The following is a 16,385-nucleotide window of genomic DNA, read 5'->3' as shown; positions in this document are numbered from 1 at the left end:
GCTCCTGGCCAGAGCTGTCTCTCTGCAGTGCTGCCCTTGCCAGGAGCTGCCTCTGGGCCAGGAGCCCGGCCCAGCTCAGCAGCACAGACACAGCACAGGGACTTTAATCACCCTCTGGGGCTTTGGTGCTCTTTGCATCAGACTCAGTCCCTCACAGTGTGCCCAAAAACTTCTCAAAAACTCAAAAATAAATTGAAATACAGAAGTTTTCTTGAAGGGTTAATGGGTCCCATTGAAGGACAGGACCGAGAAAGTGTCTGCAGGTTCCAGGTAGAGCAGAACACTGGTGGCAGTGATGACAGGTAGGGACAAGCAAGGGAAAGGTGTCTCTGGTGCTGAGCAAACCTGAGTCTCTGTCCCTGCAGGCTGTCGGCATCCCCCGGCTGCCCCACCCGGCTGGGCCCTTCCTTTGCTGACAGCTCTGCCTCCTGCCTGCCTCTGCCTGCCCACACAGAGCCTTGGGCTGCTCCAGGCTCCTGCTGGGGACGTGCTGCACTACAGCCCTGCCCTGCCAGGGAAATTCCTTTCTCCTGGTGTTGAGTGTGGGCCTCTCCAGCTGCCCTTGGTGCCATTATTTCCTTCTCATGCTTATCTCCTCCAGGAAGAAAAGCTCCAGCCTGACATCACCATTCAGTCCCTCCCAGGCTATTCCCTTTCAGTCCTCAGTCTCTACTCCACTGACCACAGAGGCCGCAGACTCTCCCTGCTGGTTATGTGTTGAGGCCTCCAAACCCCATTCTTGGAGATTTTTGAGTCCTATCCAAGGTCTGTGAAAAGGGAAAAATAGCATTCGAAGTTATTTTAAAATAAATCCTACAGTGACAGAAAACAGGTCAGTATCTTTAAACAGAATGGGGACAAATTAACATTTGTTAGAAGAAGGAAATATTTTACAATTATAAAAGTGGCAGGAAACTGCAGCTATTTTTCCAGAGAAGTGGATTCCCCATCCCAGGAATTGTCCAAGAGCAGGAGATTTGTGTAGCCTTTCCCATTGAAACCCTCTCATCCCCAGTGACAGAATTCCTGTAGTGTGGGTTCTCTGATGTGCTGAGTGCCCTCACAAGGCTTCTGGCCAGAATGTCTGCTGAGGGCAGCCAGGCTGCTGCAGGGGCAGTGACCTCACAGCCATCACCATGGCAGCCCTGTCCCCTGGGCCTAGCTCTGCCCTTTCCTCTGCCCCTGCCTTGGCTCTGCTGCCATGAAGAGTTTTGTCATTAATATCTTGTCCCCAAGGTGCTGAGGCCAATGGCTTCCCAGTCAGGCTTCTGGAGCAGAAGTGGCTTTTCAGAGCCCAGCCAGGAATGAGCCCTGAGGCAGCAGCTCTGCAGTGGTGGCCACCAGGCCGGGCTGCCAAGGGAGGCTTCTGGCCATGGCCTGCAAGCAGCTGCTGCTGCCAAGGTGCCTTTGGTGCCTCAGGCTCTCCCTGGCCCAGCTCCCAGCACGGCACTCTGCCCTTGTGCCCAAGCCCTTCCCTGTGCTGGGGCTGGCCTGGGGCTTTTCCTGCAGCGGGACCTGTCCGGCTGATGGCACAGGAAAGGCAGTTCCTGGTGGAGCAGGAGGCTCTGCCTGCAATGGGCTCCAACAACTCCGGCAAGGCCCTGTTTGCAAAGCCGCCAGTGGGAAATGAAGGAGGGGAGACACACTGCTTTGGGGATGAATAATGCGGAAACCAGCCTGACACCTCCATCCCAAAGTTCAACATCCTCAGTGGGAGCTGAAGCTGTGGCAGAGCTGGAAAAATCCCCAGAGAAAGGAACAAGCAAGTGACACCACTGAGAGGTTCTGCAGAGTTGCTGAGCTGGCCCAGCCTGGGCACATCTGACTGACAGGGCAGCACCTCAGACTAGAAAAGCCCCATCCCAAATTTTAATGGCAGCATCTCCTGACATTTCCCTTATTGGGGGTGTGGGGATTCCTCCCTGCGGTGGGGACACCCTCAAGGTTACTGCTCCAGGCTGAGCCAAAGTGAATTGCCCATGGTCATTGGTCTGGGGGAGTGACATCAATCTCTGCTTAATTACAGGTTTTGCTTAGCACAGTTGCTGTGAAAAAATTTCCGAGTGCTCTGTATAATATATTTTACATCTCTTACATCCTGGCATAAATATTTCTGATTAAGGCAATTTTGTCTAATCATTACCATAATAGAGAATACACATTTATATAAATATATCTGCCCATGACAAGAAACTCTGTGAATGTCTGGGACATCCCAGCTCTTTGGCAGCCTGGGGACTCCTGGGATGTCACCGTGGAACCCCCGTGAGTGCCTGTGACAGATCGGTGCCTTTGCAGCACAAGGTCCCCTGGGATGTCACCATGGAATGGCTGAGACTGCCTCTGACCACAGGGCTCTTTACCATCCCCAGAAAGCCCTGGGAGGTCTCCATGGAGCCCCTGTCTGTGCCTGTGACATTCCAGCTATGGAACAGCCTAGAGACTCTTGGAAAGTCCCCAAGGAACCCCTCTGATGGCCTGTGACAAATCTGATCCTTAGCAGGCAACCATCGCCAGCCCCCTGTTGCTGTGGTCAGTTACCATGGCAACCATCACCAGCCCCCTGTTGCTATGGTCAGTCCCTTGGCAGCTCCATGGAGACCCCATGCCAGGGGTGGTTGCCATGGACACCAGCTCAGACCTGCAGCCACAGCCTGTTGCCATGGCAACCATTGGCAGCCCCATCCCCAGGCTCATGGGATCCCAGAGCCACAGAATTGGCTGAGCTGAGAGGGACCCATCAGGATCCTCCAGTCCAACTGCTGGCCCTGCACGGGACACCTCAACAATGCCAGCCTGGGCCTGGCAGCGCTGTCCAAACGCTGCTGGAGCTCAGAGAGCCCTGGAGCTGGGACCCTTCCCTGGGGAGCCTGGGCAGGGCCCCAGCAGCCTCTGGCCAAAAACCTTTTCCTGACATCCAACCTGAGCCTGCCTCGACTCAGCTGCAACCATTCCCTCCACTCCTGTTCCTGGGCACCAGAGGGAAGAGGTTCCCACAGCCCCAGCCAGGGACCCGCTCCCAAGGCTGTTGCCATGGCCACCAGGGCTGGCACCAGCTGGGATGCTCGGTTTCCAGGGGCTAGGGTTCAGGGATGGGATTCCTCAGTTTCCCGCCCCTGCTAAAACTGTGCAGCCCCCGCTGCCCTCTCACCTCCCATGGAAAGCACAAAGGCAAAGGTCCAGTCTGGGATAAGAACAATTTATTAGGAACAGGAACAAGATAAGGGACAAACAGAACTGAAACAATATTGATAACAGAAGGGATAAATGAAGAAGTTTACTGGGAAAACTAAAACACAACTCACTGGGTCTTCCTGGCCACAATTTCCCCTATCTGGAAAGGACACACTTCTTCTCAGGGAGAGAGAGAGTGTGTCCCTTTTCTGCACCTGAAAATTCTCTGACGTGGGAGTGAATGTAATGACACAGCCATGGCAAGACCCTCATGTTTTTCAATGCCACATCATGACACTGGTATGGGCAGGAAAAGGGACAGGTGTCTTCCCAGCATAGACCACAGAGAAACTGGATCACCAGGGATCTTCCCAATGTGGGCCCTCTAATGCGGGATGAAGCTGGAGTGGTGCATGAAGCTGTTCCTGCATTTGTGGCATTTGCAGGGCTTCCCTTACCGGTGCCTCCGTTGGTGTCTGGTCAAGTGAGAGCTGGTGGTGAAGCTTTTCCCACACTGGGGACACTCATAGGGCCTCTCTCCAGTGTGGATGCGCCGGTGGATGATGAGGGTGGAGTTGTGCTTGAAGCCCTTCCCGCAGTCGGGGCAGCTGAAGGGCCGCTCCTCAGTGTGAATCCGCTGGTGCTGGAGGAGATTGGAGCTGGTCTGAAACCTCTTCTGACACTGGGGACACTCATAGGGCCTCTCCCCAGTGTGGATGCGTTGGTGGGTCACAAGGGCGGATCTGTAGCTGAAGCACTTCCCACACTCCCCACACTTGTAGGGCCATTCCCCGGTGTGGATCATCTGATGGCTGATCAGGTGGTGTCTCTGCCTGAAGCTCTTCCCACACTCCAAGCACTTGTGGGGCTTCTCTCCATCATGAAGCTGCTCATGGACCACCAGCTCTGAGCTCTGGCTGAAGCTCTGTTCACCTTCCTAGCTAAGGGAGGGTCTTTACTCCTCAGAGCACACTGGGCTGGGTTTGGAGCGCCTCTTCCTATGGAATCTCTGGGGATTTTCATCCCTGTTGGATTCCTGTGCCCTAAACTCACTCATAATGGCCTCTTCCACAAGGTTCTGCTGTGGGGATTTGTCCTCCCTGGTTCCAATCCTCAGCTTCTTGTCTGGGGGAGGAAAGACAAGGAGAGGATGGGATTTGCCTTCGTGCCACAGGAAAGGGGAAGGAGATCCCCCCAGTGCATCCCCAGCAGGACGGGGTTGGCAGCAGGGTTGTCCTGCAGCCAGGGGCTGTACTGGGCTGGGAGATGGAGCAGGAGAGAGGGGGAAAGGGGCACTGACTTCCTCCTCACTTGCCTGGGTGTCCCGGGGAACCTTCCTGTTCCTCACAGCCTCCTTTTCCATCTGGCAAAGGTTTGGGACTGGGAAATTCTGTTTTGGGAGGAAAACTGTGGTGGTTTGACCAGGAAGAAGTGGGAATTCTGGGATGCTGTGGTCAAACCAATGGATGTTCGAGAGTTTGATACTGGCACCTGGTGTAGCCAGTGGGGTTTGGACACACCTCCGAGAATACACAGGGGTTAAAAAGCAGAGCTCTGGCCCTGGGAGGCTCTCTTGGGACGTCGAGGAGAAGAAGTCGGATCTCCCTCCCCTGTCCAGCCGCTGCTGCTGGGCGGGGGAGGGGCAGCCATGCGGTAGGCCCGGGGCCTGGACAGAGATGGGGGTGAGAAAGCCCTCGAGAATGGAAGGGTGGAGGAGCAGCCCCAAGAGACATCGGGCAGACATTTCCCCCCCCCAGGAGGGAGAGACAGGGAGAGTCGGCGTCTGAATGTGATAGCAGCCGGCCCAGGAGGAGAAGGAGGGGGGGAAGAGTGCCTGGCCGGAGCGGCAGCGTGTGTGGGAGTTCCGCAGCTCCGGGACAGACAGAGACTGAAAGTTTTAACCCCTTTCTTTCATGATTGGGGCCTTGCAAAAATGCTAATCCTCCTCGAAGCTGAATAAGAAGGGAGATAGGAGATGAGATGAGACAAGGACCTGGCCTGAAGGACGTAGAGAAGACTGGCTGAGTGAAGAGAGAGATGCTTGGAGTGGCCTTGTGGCTGGACTTTTCTTGTGGCCATGGACTCAGTTGTTCCTGTGACACAGAGACTGCACTTAGGGGGAGGCAGTGCCTCAGAACCAGGAGGGTTCATCGTGAGGACCCCCCGGCCCCAGGGGGTTGGAAAAATATGGGGGGGACAGATGTCCCAAAGCAGAGACTGTGCCTTTTTGGAGTGAGACAAGGCATCCTTAAAAGACAACCCTAAAAGCAGCTCTGATCCATGCACGGTGGTGAGAACACTGGGCATGGAGGGAAGATGTCACAAGCGGCAAAAGGACTTTTCCAGGCGGTGCCGAGTGACATGGAAGCACACGAGGTTTCAGCATGTTTCCAGGGGAAGCCTATGGAACAAGAAGGACTCCTCTCCTCTTCATGAACTGAAGTTTGAGTATACTAAAGTGTGGTGCCAGGCTGGGCAGTTGGTGAGTTGGGAGAATGTATTGGATTGGGAAATTCAGGTAGTGGGGAGGAGGAAAGTGGTTTTTTTGTAAGGTTTTCAATTTTTTTTCTTTTCCTTATAGTTTTTCCCTATTTTCCTGTAGTTTAGGTAATAAAGTGTTCTTTATGTTTAAGCTGGAGCCTGTTTTGCTTATTGCTGGTCACATCTCACAGCAGACACCAGGGTAAGGGCATTTTCATGGGGGCACTGGCTCTGTGCCAGGCTCAAACCATGACAAAAACAAGGAATGAGTACATTGAGTTTTTTTGTACTGGTTTGAAGGCAAACCTGGGGAGGGTCTAAATCAGAATTACAATTTAAAAGAAAATGATGATCAAGGCAACGATATAGAAACACTGCCTTAAACTGACAGAGTCGGGATATAACCTGACACCCTGTTGTTCAGGGTGGTGACAGCCGTCCCATTAAAGGGTGGCTGCAGTCCTGTTGGAGTGATCAACGTGATTCTGTCAAAGCAGTGATCCTGTAGAAGGGTCTGGTCTTCCTCTGGAGGTCCAGTGGTGGTTATGGAGCTCTTGTCCTCTGGCAATCCAGTAGGCAAGCTGCTCCTGGTTGTAGCAAGGCTCAGCTTATATCCAGGTAGGAATGCTTGGATCCTCCCCCTGGGCGGAGCATCCCACAATGGGAGGATGGAATTTTATCAGTCCTGCAGTGACACTCAATGGCCCATTCACAGAAGATATCTCCCCTGGAGGGCGTTATCAGGGCTGAGTCATGGAAGAGATAAAGAACCCTGCCCCACCTGTTTATGGCAGTTGATGAACATGGGGATTGAAGACCTGCATTTGGTTACATCTTGCATGGCAGCCTGAAACAGTGGGGTAATCACTGCTCAGGGGGTGAACACCACCCCCCTTACCCAAACTGGCTCAGGTGCAAAACCCCCACCCTGGGAAGGCCACACACACAGGAGATAATGTCACACTTGGCCCTGCTCCAGGGGAAGTCTCTCTCCCTGTAACTCCCTTGCTCTCTCCTCTTTTCTCTTTCTTTCCATCTCTCTCTCTACCTCATATTTATTGTTCAATAAAGTACACTTTGGATGTGGCCTTATTAGCACCTTAATTGGGCAGAGGAATCTCTATAACAATTTGAGTAACTGTACTGTGACATTACTTTGGCACAGTGAGTTCAGGGCAATGTTCTCTGACTCCAAATGCCTTTGACAAGAGCATGGTTCCCTTCTCTGAGGAGGTTGTGGTTCTTTCTGGAAGAACTCTTGGAAACTTGGGCACAGTCCCTCCATCCTCACGGGGAACTTATGGGAGAAATTATGAGGAAAACTGCTTTTGTAAGTGGCCAGTGAAAAAGAAAATATTTTCTTGTCCTTCCTTGAAAAGTTTGTTAAAATCACTGGAGGAAAGGGAGAAAATGTTACCAGCGAGACTGACAAGGTTCATTCACTCCAATGTGAAGAACATAAGGGGCTGCTGAAAGTCCCACAAGAAGCCCAGCTCAAGTAGATAAATTCCCAAATAACTCCGGAATTCACAGGCTTGGGGGCTTTATCAAATGTGAGAATCATTATTCTCTTCATTCCTGTCACCTTTTTGACAGCAACACTGAGTTTCCCCTTCCTTTTAATAATATTTGTATTGGGCCAAATTTGCACTTTGCTTTTATTGGAACCTGGCAGCTGCTGAGCTGTAGCTATTCAGGAACCAATGTAACTTGGAATTGCAACAGAATTGCTTCTATTGTCAGTTTATTCGTGTTTGGGATTTGTGTTTTCATCATATGTGACTTATGGGAAATGAAATATTCATCAAGGTATTATATGTAGGATAAAGTTTTATTTCTGCCAAGTTTATTTTGTCCAGTGCCTTGGGGATGCTCAAGGGGTCTCTGTGCCTCTCACCCTGGGGGATGCTTGGGAGGGGCTGGGGGGGCTCTCCGACCTTCTCACCCCTGGGGAGGCTGGGGGGGGTCTCTGTCCCTCTCAGCCCTGCTGTGACCCCACCCAAACATCATCGGGGTTAGAGGGACAGAGACACCCCCAAACCCCCAGAAGGGCTGAACCTGGGATTTGGTTTGGGGCTGAGGATTTAGGAAGGGGCTGGAATTGGGGCTGGGGTTGGAGTTGGGGCTGAGATTTGGATTAGAGCTGGGATTGGGGTTAAGGCTAGACATGGGATTGGTTTTAGGGCTGGGGTTGGGATTGGGTCTGGGGCTAGACGAGTCAGGCACTGGGATGAGATTAAATAGAGAACTGTGAGTGTGTCTAAACATGGAGTGAGACCGAGACCAGGGTCAGGGTCAGGTTTGGGACTGAGCTCACCCAGAGCGGGACAGAGGGGCTGTCACTGCAGGATGTCCCTGGCATCATCCCAGCCCTCCTCAGGCACCTCCAAACATGGGGGGCAGCTGGGTGCCCCAAGATCCAGGTGCTCCCACACTGCCCCTCCATACCAGGTGAGCATTCCCTTAGGGCAGCCCTGACTGTGACCCTTGGGGCTCTGGGATCAGCCCTCATATCCCTGTGGGAGCAGCTGCAGACAGGATGAGAGATTTCCCCCCCTCTTTCTGGAGGAAGGGTGAAGCCCAGCTGCCTTTTTCTTCTGGTGCCTCCTCCTCTCCTCAGCAGAGGATGTCAAACTCCCCAGGAGCAGGAAAATCCCCATTCCCTCTTTCCTTGTGGCTGCAGCCTGGAACATCCACCCAGAATTAAGGACTTTTTGACAGCCCTGCTGAATGACACTGGCAAGAGGTTTGTGAGAAGGGGAAGAAATTGTATTTTGATAGTAACTAAAAGATGCAAAATTATTCCTTTCTGTTATATTCCTTTTCAGTCAGTTCTGGTCTGTTTTGAGACTGCCACCTTCTCAGCTGATTGTGTTTGAGCCCTCCTTTCTCTCCTGCCTCTCTTCCCCTGCTCTGTTTCTCTCTCAGGGTCTCCCTTGACCCAGGGCAGCTCACACCAAAGACCGTGCCCGGATTTAATTCCCAATTCAGGAGCTACAGCAGCCATGGGGGAAGTTAGGAAGGCTGGCAGTGAAATGCCACTGTAAGATCTTACTCCACTTGGCTTTTGGCTCCTTCTTGACAGCTTTGCCCTCAAGGGCAGGAACATCTTTTCATAGCTGACAACTGGAATTCCAGACCCTGGCAGTGTGTGCCGTGGATCCCAGAGGGGCATTCCCGAGGCTCCCAGGGTGCTGCTCCTGCCGTGCCTCCCAAGGAGCTTCTCTCCCAAGGGGAGAAGATCCAGCAGCTCTGTGGGCTCCCAGAGCACACAGCAAAGGTGGCTTTGATGGACATTTTCCAGCACCTTCCCCTCTGGAAGCAGAGGGAGGGAGGAAATAGAAGCGAGTCCTGGAAGGACTGGGGTGGGAAGGGACCCTGCCCATGGATTACGACCCAGCGAGGGAGAGACGCCTCGGCCCCAGTGAAGGAGCGAATGAGAGCGTGGGAACTCAAACGACGATTATTGAACGTGGACTGAACGGAACAAGAAATGGGGAGGAGAAAGGGAGAGAAAGAAATCGGGAAGAGGTCTCAGAGAACAGAAAGAAACTGGAAAAGGCTCCCGCCTGGACTCCGCAGGTCCCAGGGACACCGGCAGGGCGCAGAGCCTTTCACAATTCCAGCCAATCAGAAGAGGCGCTAACCAATTTCCAGCCAACCAGAGCCTTTTCCGCCCATGACTCACCGGTTGCCAGGCGGACCCGCAGAGCCCGGCGGCCCCGGAGCGGAATTGGGGCTCGGGCCGGGGGGACAGATCCGCCCCGGGGGCGTCCCCGAGCCCCCTGCCCAGCCCTGGGGCCGATCGGGGGCTCCCCCACCCAGCAGCCGGTGCTGCGGGGCCGCGGGGCAGAGCGGTGGGAAAGGGGAGCCCGGGCTGGCAGCGGAGGAAAAGCGGGAGGAAGAGGAGGGAGAGGAGGGGCAGAGCGGGAGCGGGAGAATCGCGGCGCTCGCAGCGCCCGCACGCCGAGCCTGCAGCACCCCCTGCCCCGGGAGCATCGCCCCCAGCCCCGAGCCGCAGGGGAGGGCGGAGGCCGAGCTCGCCCCGGCTTCAGCCAGGGGTCTCCAGGAGGATGTTTTGGAGAGTGTTCGGAGCCGGCCGATCCCGGACTCGAGCCCCGGATATCTCCGGGCTCCCTAAGAGGAGCTTTTTCGGGGGGAGAGGCGCCGCGATCGCCCCTCGGGAGGGTCCCGGGGGGTCCACGTGGGGATGGCCCGGTACCGACAGGGTGGGACATTGGTTTTGGGGATCCCCGTGAGAGCCGGGGCTGTGGAACGGGGGACCCCCGGGGCGGGGAGAGGGGAAGGGGCGATACCGGAGCTGGGGGACTCCCGGCAGCCCGGAGATGAGGCGGGGACGGGACCCCCTGACCCTGACAGGGGTGTCCTGGGGTAACTTCATGATGCTCGTACCCCCATCGGTCTGTTTAGCCCAGAATGAGTTCTGTGCCTTTAAGGCTGGTTCTGAGAGCGAAGGGAGGAGGAAGAAGCTGCAGTTTGTTTTCAGAAACTGCACTCACTCCTCCACATTCCAGCTCCTGGATGGACAGACAGACGGACAGAGCTCTCCTTTGCTTTCAGTCAGTTTTTAGGCCTCTGAGGCACAGAAATTCCCTGGACTTTGATTTTTCTTTGGAGCTGTTTAAACCTGCTCTGCTCTGAACAACCAGAATACCACCAGCAGCTCCCACCTGAGGGCCACCGGGATGGACTGGGGCGAGGCATTTCCAGCGCTGGACGGACTGATAAGAGACTGATAATAGACTGATAAGAGACTGATAAGCCACTGATAAGGCACTGATAAGACACTGAGTGCCCGGAGCTACGATCAAAGAAGGGACTTTCAGAGTTTGTCATCTATTTTGGAGCAGCAGAAGGTTTTATTGCTTAATATTGTTCAATTTTTGTGCTGGTGAATGCTTTGCCTGTAAAATAAAGTTTTTTTAGACTTTTCTCCCCGGAAATATTTTCCCGGACTGGCTGAGGGTGGGGCTGCTGAATCGGCATTCTAGAGGAAACTCCTTTTGGAGGGTTTCAACCAAATTTGCCCTAAACCAGAACAGGGTGGTGGAAAGAAGGGGGAACCAACCTCAAGTGACTGGATTGAGGGGAGGCTGGAGAGGGGGACCTTGGGACCCCAGAACCTCCCAGAATCCAAAAGCAGGACCCTGGAGAGGAGGGATCTCTAGGACCCATGGGATCCCCACCAGCCCGGAGATGGGGGACCAACCATAACCCAAGAGGGATGAGACTGGAAATGGGAAACTCCTGGTGGCTTTTTTTGATTCACTCTTGATTTTTGGACATCTGGTGACTTCTAGAAATGGACGTGGGTTGGAGGAGTCAACAACCCAAGGCATTCACACCTTGATTTTCTCCAAAAAAGGATTTTCCCCAAACCTTCCCACCGTGACATTTTCCCTGTCCCGCTCTGGGTGAGCTCAGTCCCAAACCTGACCCTGATCCTGGTCTCAGTCTCACTCCACATTTAGACACACTCACAGTTCTGTATTTTATCTCATACCAGTCCCATACTCATCTATCCCAACCCCAGCCCTAAAGTTAATCCCATGTCTAGCCTTAACCTCAATCCCAGCTCTAATCCAAATCTCAGCCCCAACTCCAACCCAGCCCCAATTCCAGCCCCTTCCTAAATCCTCAGCCCCAAACCAAATCCCAGGTTCAGCCCTTCTGGGGGTTTGGGGGTGTCTCTGTCCCTCTGACCCCGATGATGTTTGGGTGGGGTCACAGCAGGGCTGAGAGGGACAGAGACCCCCCGGCCTCCCCAGGTGTGAGAAGGTTGGAGAGACCCCCCCAGCCCCTCCCAAGCATCCCCCAGGGTGAGGGGACAGAGACCCCCGAGCATCCCCTGGGCTGAGAGAGACAGAGACTGCCCCGAGCACCCCCTGGCACAGGGGTGAGAGGGAGGGAGACCCCCCCAGGCATTCTCTGGATGAAAATGATGGAGACCCCCTGAAAAATGGCCTGGGGTGACAGGGACAGGAAAATCCCCCCCAAGCCCCTCCCAAGCATCCCCCAGTGCGAGAGGCACAGAGACCCCTTGAGCATCCTCTGGGCACTGGACAAAATAAACTTGGTAGAAATCAAACTTTTCTCTGCAAAATCACTTTGAAGAATATATGGTCTTCCCACAAGTAACTTGTGATGAAAGCGCAAACAAATCCCAAACATGAATAAACTGACAATCCAAGCAGTGATGTGGCAATTCCAATATTCATTGCTTCCTGCACAGCTCCAGCTCAGCTGCTGGCAGGTTCCAATAAAAGGAAAGTGAAAATTTGGCCCAAAACAGATTATTAAAAGAAATGGAAAGCTCTATGTAGCAGTCACAAAGCTGACAGGGATAAAGAGAAAAAAGATTGTCACATTTGGTAAAGCCCCCAAGCCTGGGAATTCAGGACTTATTCAGAAATTTATCTACTTGAGCTGGGCTTCTTCTGGGACTTTTAGCCGCCTTGTGTTCCTCACCGTGGGGTGACTGAACCTTGTCAGTCTCGCTGGTAACATTTGCTCCATTTCCTCCAGTGATTTTAACAACTTTGTACGGAAAGACAGCAAATTATTTTCTTTACACTGGCCACCCATAAAAGCCATTTTCCTCATCCTTTCTCCCATAAAGAGAAAAAACATTTATAAGCTCCATAAGCTTACCAGGAGGAAGGAGGGACTGTGTCCAATATTCCAAGAGTTCTTCCAGAAAGAACCACAACCTCGTCAGTGGAGGGAGCTATGCTGTTGTCAAAGGCACTTAGGGTCAGACAACAGCACGTAAACACTCTGTGCAAAAATAATGTCACAGTCTGGTTATGCAAATTGTTAGAGAGATTCCTCTGCCCCAATTAAGGTGCTAACGATACCAAATCCAAAATGGATTTTATTGAACAGTAAATAAAGGTAGAGTGATGGAAAGAAAGAGAAAAATGAGTGACAAGGGACAGAGACCTCCCCTGGAGCAGGGCAAGTGTGACATTGTCCCCTGTGTGTGGGGGTTTTACACCTGAGCCAGTTTGGGTAAGGGGGGTGGTGTTCACCCCCTGAGCAGGGATTACCCCACTGTTTCAGGTTGCCATGCAAGATGTAACCAAATGCATGTTTTCAATCCCCATCTTCATCAACTGCTATAAACAGGTGGGGCAGGGGTCTTTATCTCTTCCATGACTCAGCCCTGATAACGCCCTCCAGGGGAGATATCTTCTGCTAATGGGCCATTGAGTGTCTCTGCAGGACTGATAAAATTCCATCATCCCATTGTGGGATGCTCCGCCCAGGGGGAGGATCCAAGCATTCCTGCCTGGATATAAGCTGAGCCTTGCTACACCAGGAGCAGCTTGCCTACTGGATTGCCAGAGGACAAGAGCTCCATAACCACCACTGGACCTTCAGAGGAAGACCAGACCCTTCTGCAGGATCACTGCTTTGACAGAATCACGTTGATCACTCCAACAGGACTGCAGCCACCCTTTAATGGGACGGCTGTCACCACCCTGACCAACAGGGCGTCAGGTTATATCCTGACTCTGTGAGTTTAAGGCAGTGTTTCTATATCGTTGCCTTCATCTTCATTTTCTTTTAAATTGTAATTCTGGTTTAGACCCTCCCCATGTTTGCCTTCAAACCAGTACAAATCTCATGGTACCCATCCCTTGTTATTCTCTCAAAACAGGATTTCCCATCCCCAAACCTTTGCCAGATGGAAAAGGAGGCTGTGAGGAACAGGAAGGATCCCCAGAACACCCAGGCAAGTGAGGAGGAAGTCACTGCCCTTTTCCCACTCTCTCCTTCCCCATCTCCCAGCCCAGTACAGCCCCTGGCTGCAGGACAACCCTGCTGCCAACCCCGTCCTGCTGGGGATGCACTGGGGGGATCTCCTTCCCCTTTCCTGTGGCACGAAGGCAAATCCCATCCTCTCCTTGTCTTTCCTCCCCCAGACAATAAGCTGAGGATTGGAACCAGGGAGGACAAATCCGCACAGCAGAACCTTGTGGAAGAGGCCATTATGAGTGAGTTTAGGGCACAGGAATCCAACAGGGATGAAAATCCCCAGAGATTCCATAGGAAGAGGCGCTCCAAACCCAGCCCAGTGTGCTCTGAGGAGGAAAGACCCTCCCTTAGCTAGGAAGGTGAACAGAGCTTCAGCCAGAGCTCAGAGCTGGTGGTCCATGAGCAGCTTCATTGTGGGGAGAAGCTGCACAAGTGCTTGGAGTGTGGGAAGAGCTTCAGGCAGAGGAGCAGCCTGATCCGGCACCAACGCATCCACACCGGGGAATGGCCCTACGAGTGTGGGGAGTGAGGGCAGGGCTTCAGTTACAGATCCGCCCTTGTGACCCACCAACGCATCCACACTGGGGAGAGGCCCTATGAGTGTCCCCAGTGTCAGAAGAGGTTTCAGACCAGCTCCAGTTTCCTCCAGCACCAGCAGTTTCACACAGAGGAGAGGCCCTTCCGCTGCCCTGAGTGTGGGAAGGGCTTCAAGAACAACTCCCACCTCAACAGGCACAGGCGCATCCACACTGGGGAGAGGCCCTACAAGTGCCCAACCTGTGGGAAGAGGTTTCAGAGCAGCTCCAATCTCCTCCTGCATGAGCGGATTCACACGGATGGGAGGCCCTTCCACTGCCCTGAGTGTGGGAAGGGCTTCAAGCACAACTCCCACCTCATCACCCACCAACTCATCCACACTGGGGAGAGGCCCTATGAGTGTCCCCAGTGTGGGAAGAGCTTCACCGATAGCTCTAACATGACAAAACACCAACGGAGGTGCCACTAAGGGAAGCCCTGCGAGTGCTCCAGCTGCAGGAGGAGCTTTGTGAACTGGTCCAGCTTCATCCCAAATGGAGGTCTAACGTTGGGAAGAGTGCGGGTTTATCCATGTTCCCTATGATCCATGCTGGGAAGACAACTGCCCCAATACCTTCCCCTGTCAATGACATGGTGTAGAACTGAAGAACATGAGGGTTTTTCCATGGCCCTGTCATTACATTCACTCTCACCTCAAGTTATTGCCAGGGGCAGGACAGGGACTCTCTCTCTCCCTGAGAAGAAGGGTGTCCTTTCCAAGTGGGGGGAGGCCGGGGGGGTCTCTGTCCCTCTCAGCCCTGCTGTGACCCCACCCAAACATCATCGGGGTCAGAGGGACAGAGACACCCCCAAAACCCCAGAAGAGCTGAACCTGGAATTTGGTTTGGGGCTGAGGATTTAGGAAGCGGCTGGAATTGGGGCTGGGTTGGAGTTGGGGCTGAGATTGGGATTCAAGCTGGGATTGAGGTTAAGGCTAGACATGGGATTAACTTTAGGGCTGGTGTTGGGATAGATGAGTATGGGACTGGGATGAGATAAAATACAGAACTGTGAGTGTGTCTAAATGTGGAGTGAAATTGAGACCAGGATCAGGGTCAGGTTTGGGACTGAGCTCACCCAGAGTGGGACAGGGAGGATGTCACGGTGGGAAGGTTTGGGGAAAATCCTTTTTTGGAGAAAAACAAGGTGTGAATGCCTTGGGTTGTTGACTCCTCCAACCCACGTCCATTTCTAGAAGTCACCTGATGTCCAAAAATCGAGAGTGAATCAAAAAAAGCCACCAGGAGTTTCCCATTTCCAGTCTCATCCCTCTTGGGTTATGGTTGGTCCCTCATCTCACGGCCGGTGGGGATTCCATCGGTCCTGGGGATCCCTCCTCTCCAGGGTCCTGCTTTTGGATTCTGGGAGATTCTGGGGTCCCAAGGTCCCCCTCTCCAGCCTCCCATCAATCCAGTCACTTGGGGTTCCCCCTTCTTTCCACCACCCTGTTCTGGTTTAGGGCAAATTTGGTTGAAACCCTCCAAAAGGAGTTTCCTCTAGAATGCCGATTCAGCAGCCCCACCCTCAGCCAGTCCGGGAAAATATTTCTAGGAAGAAAAGTCTAAAAAAGCTTTATTTTACAGGCAAAGCGTTCACCAGCACAAAAATTGAACAATATTAAGCAATAAAACTTCCTGCTTCTCCAAAATAGATCGCAAACTCCAAAAGTCCCTCCTTGGGTTGTAGCTTTGCGCACTCAGCATCTTATCAGTGCCTTATCAGTGGCTTATCAGTCTCTTATCCATTTATTATCAGTCTCTTATCAATCCATCCAGTGCTGGAAATGCCTTGGCCCAGGTCCATCGCAGTGGGCCTCAGGTGGGAGCTGCCTGCGGTGTTCTGGTTGTTCAGTCCAGAGCAGGTTTAAACAGCTCCAAAGAAAAAGAAAAATCAAAGTCCAGGGAACTTCTCTGCCTCAGAGACCTAAAAACTGACTAAAAGCAAAGGAGATCTCTGTCCGTCTGTCTGTCCATCCAGAAGCCAGAATGTGGAGAAGTGAGTGCAGTGTATGAAAACAAACTGCAGCTTCTTCCTCCTCCCCTTCTCTCTCAGAACCAGCCTTAAATGTGCAGAACTCATTTCTGGGCTAAACAGACCGAGGGGGGTACGAGCATCATGAAGTCACCCCAGGACGCCCCTGTCAGGGTCAGGGGGTCCCGTCCCCGCCTCATCTCCGGGCTGCCGGGGGTCCCCCAGCTTTGGTATCGCCCCTTCCCCTCTCCCCGCCCCGGGGGTCCCCCGTTCCACAGCCCCGGCTCTCACAGGGATCCCCAAAACCAATGTCCCGCCCCGTCGGTACCGAGCCATCCCCACGTGGACCCCCCGGGACCCTCCCGAGGGGCGATCGCGGCTCCTCTCCCCCCGAAAAAGCT

The 16,385-nt window shown here is 53.4% G+C and overlaps 1 pseudogene; it reads left to right on the top strand.

Moving 5' to 3' along the window:
- LOC141727900 (uncharacterized) overlaps nt 1-14,557 on the top strand; it is a 34,287-nt pseudogene extending 19,730 nt beyond the window's left edge.
- The last annotated feature ends 1,828 nt before the right edge of the window (nt 14,558-16,385 follow it).

Source organism: Zonotrichia albicollis, unplaced genomic scaffold (genome assembly GCF_047830755.1).
Source record: "Zonotrichia albicollis isolate bZonAlb1 unplaced genomic scaffold, bZonAlb1.hap1 Scaffold_257, whole genome shotgun sequence".
Lineage (NCBI taxonomy): Eukaryota > Metazoa > Chordata > Aves > Passeriformes > Passerellidae > Zonotrichia > Zonotrichia albicollis.
This window is presented reverse-complemented; position numbering and strand designations above follow the sequence as displayed.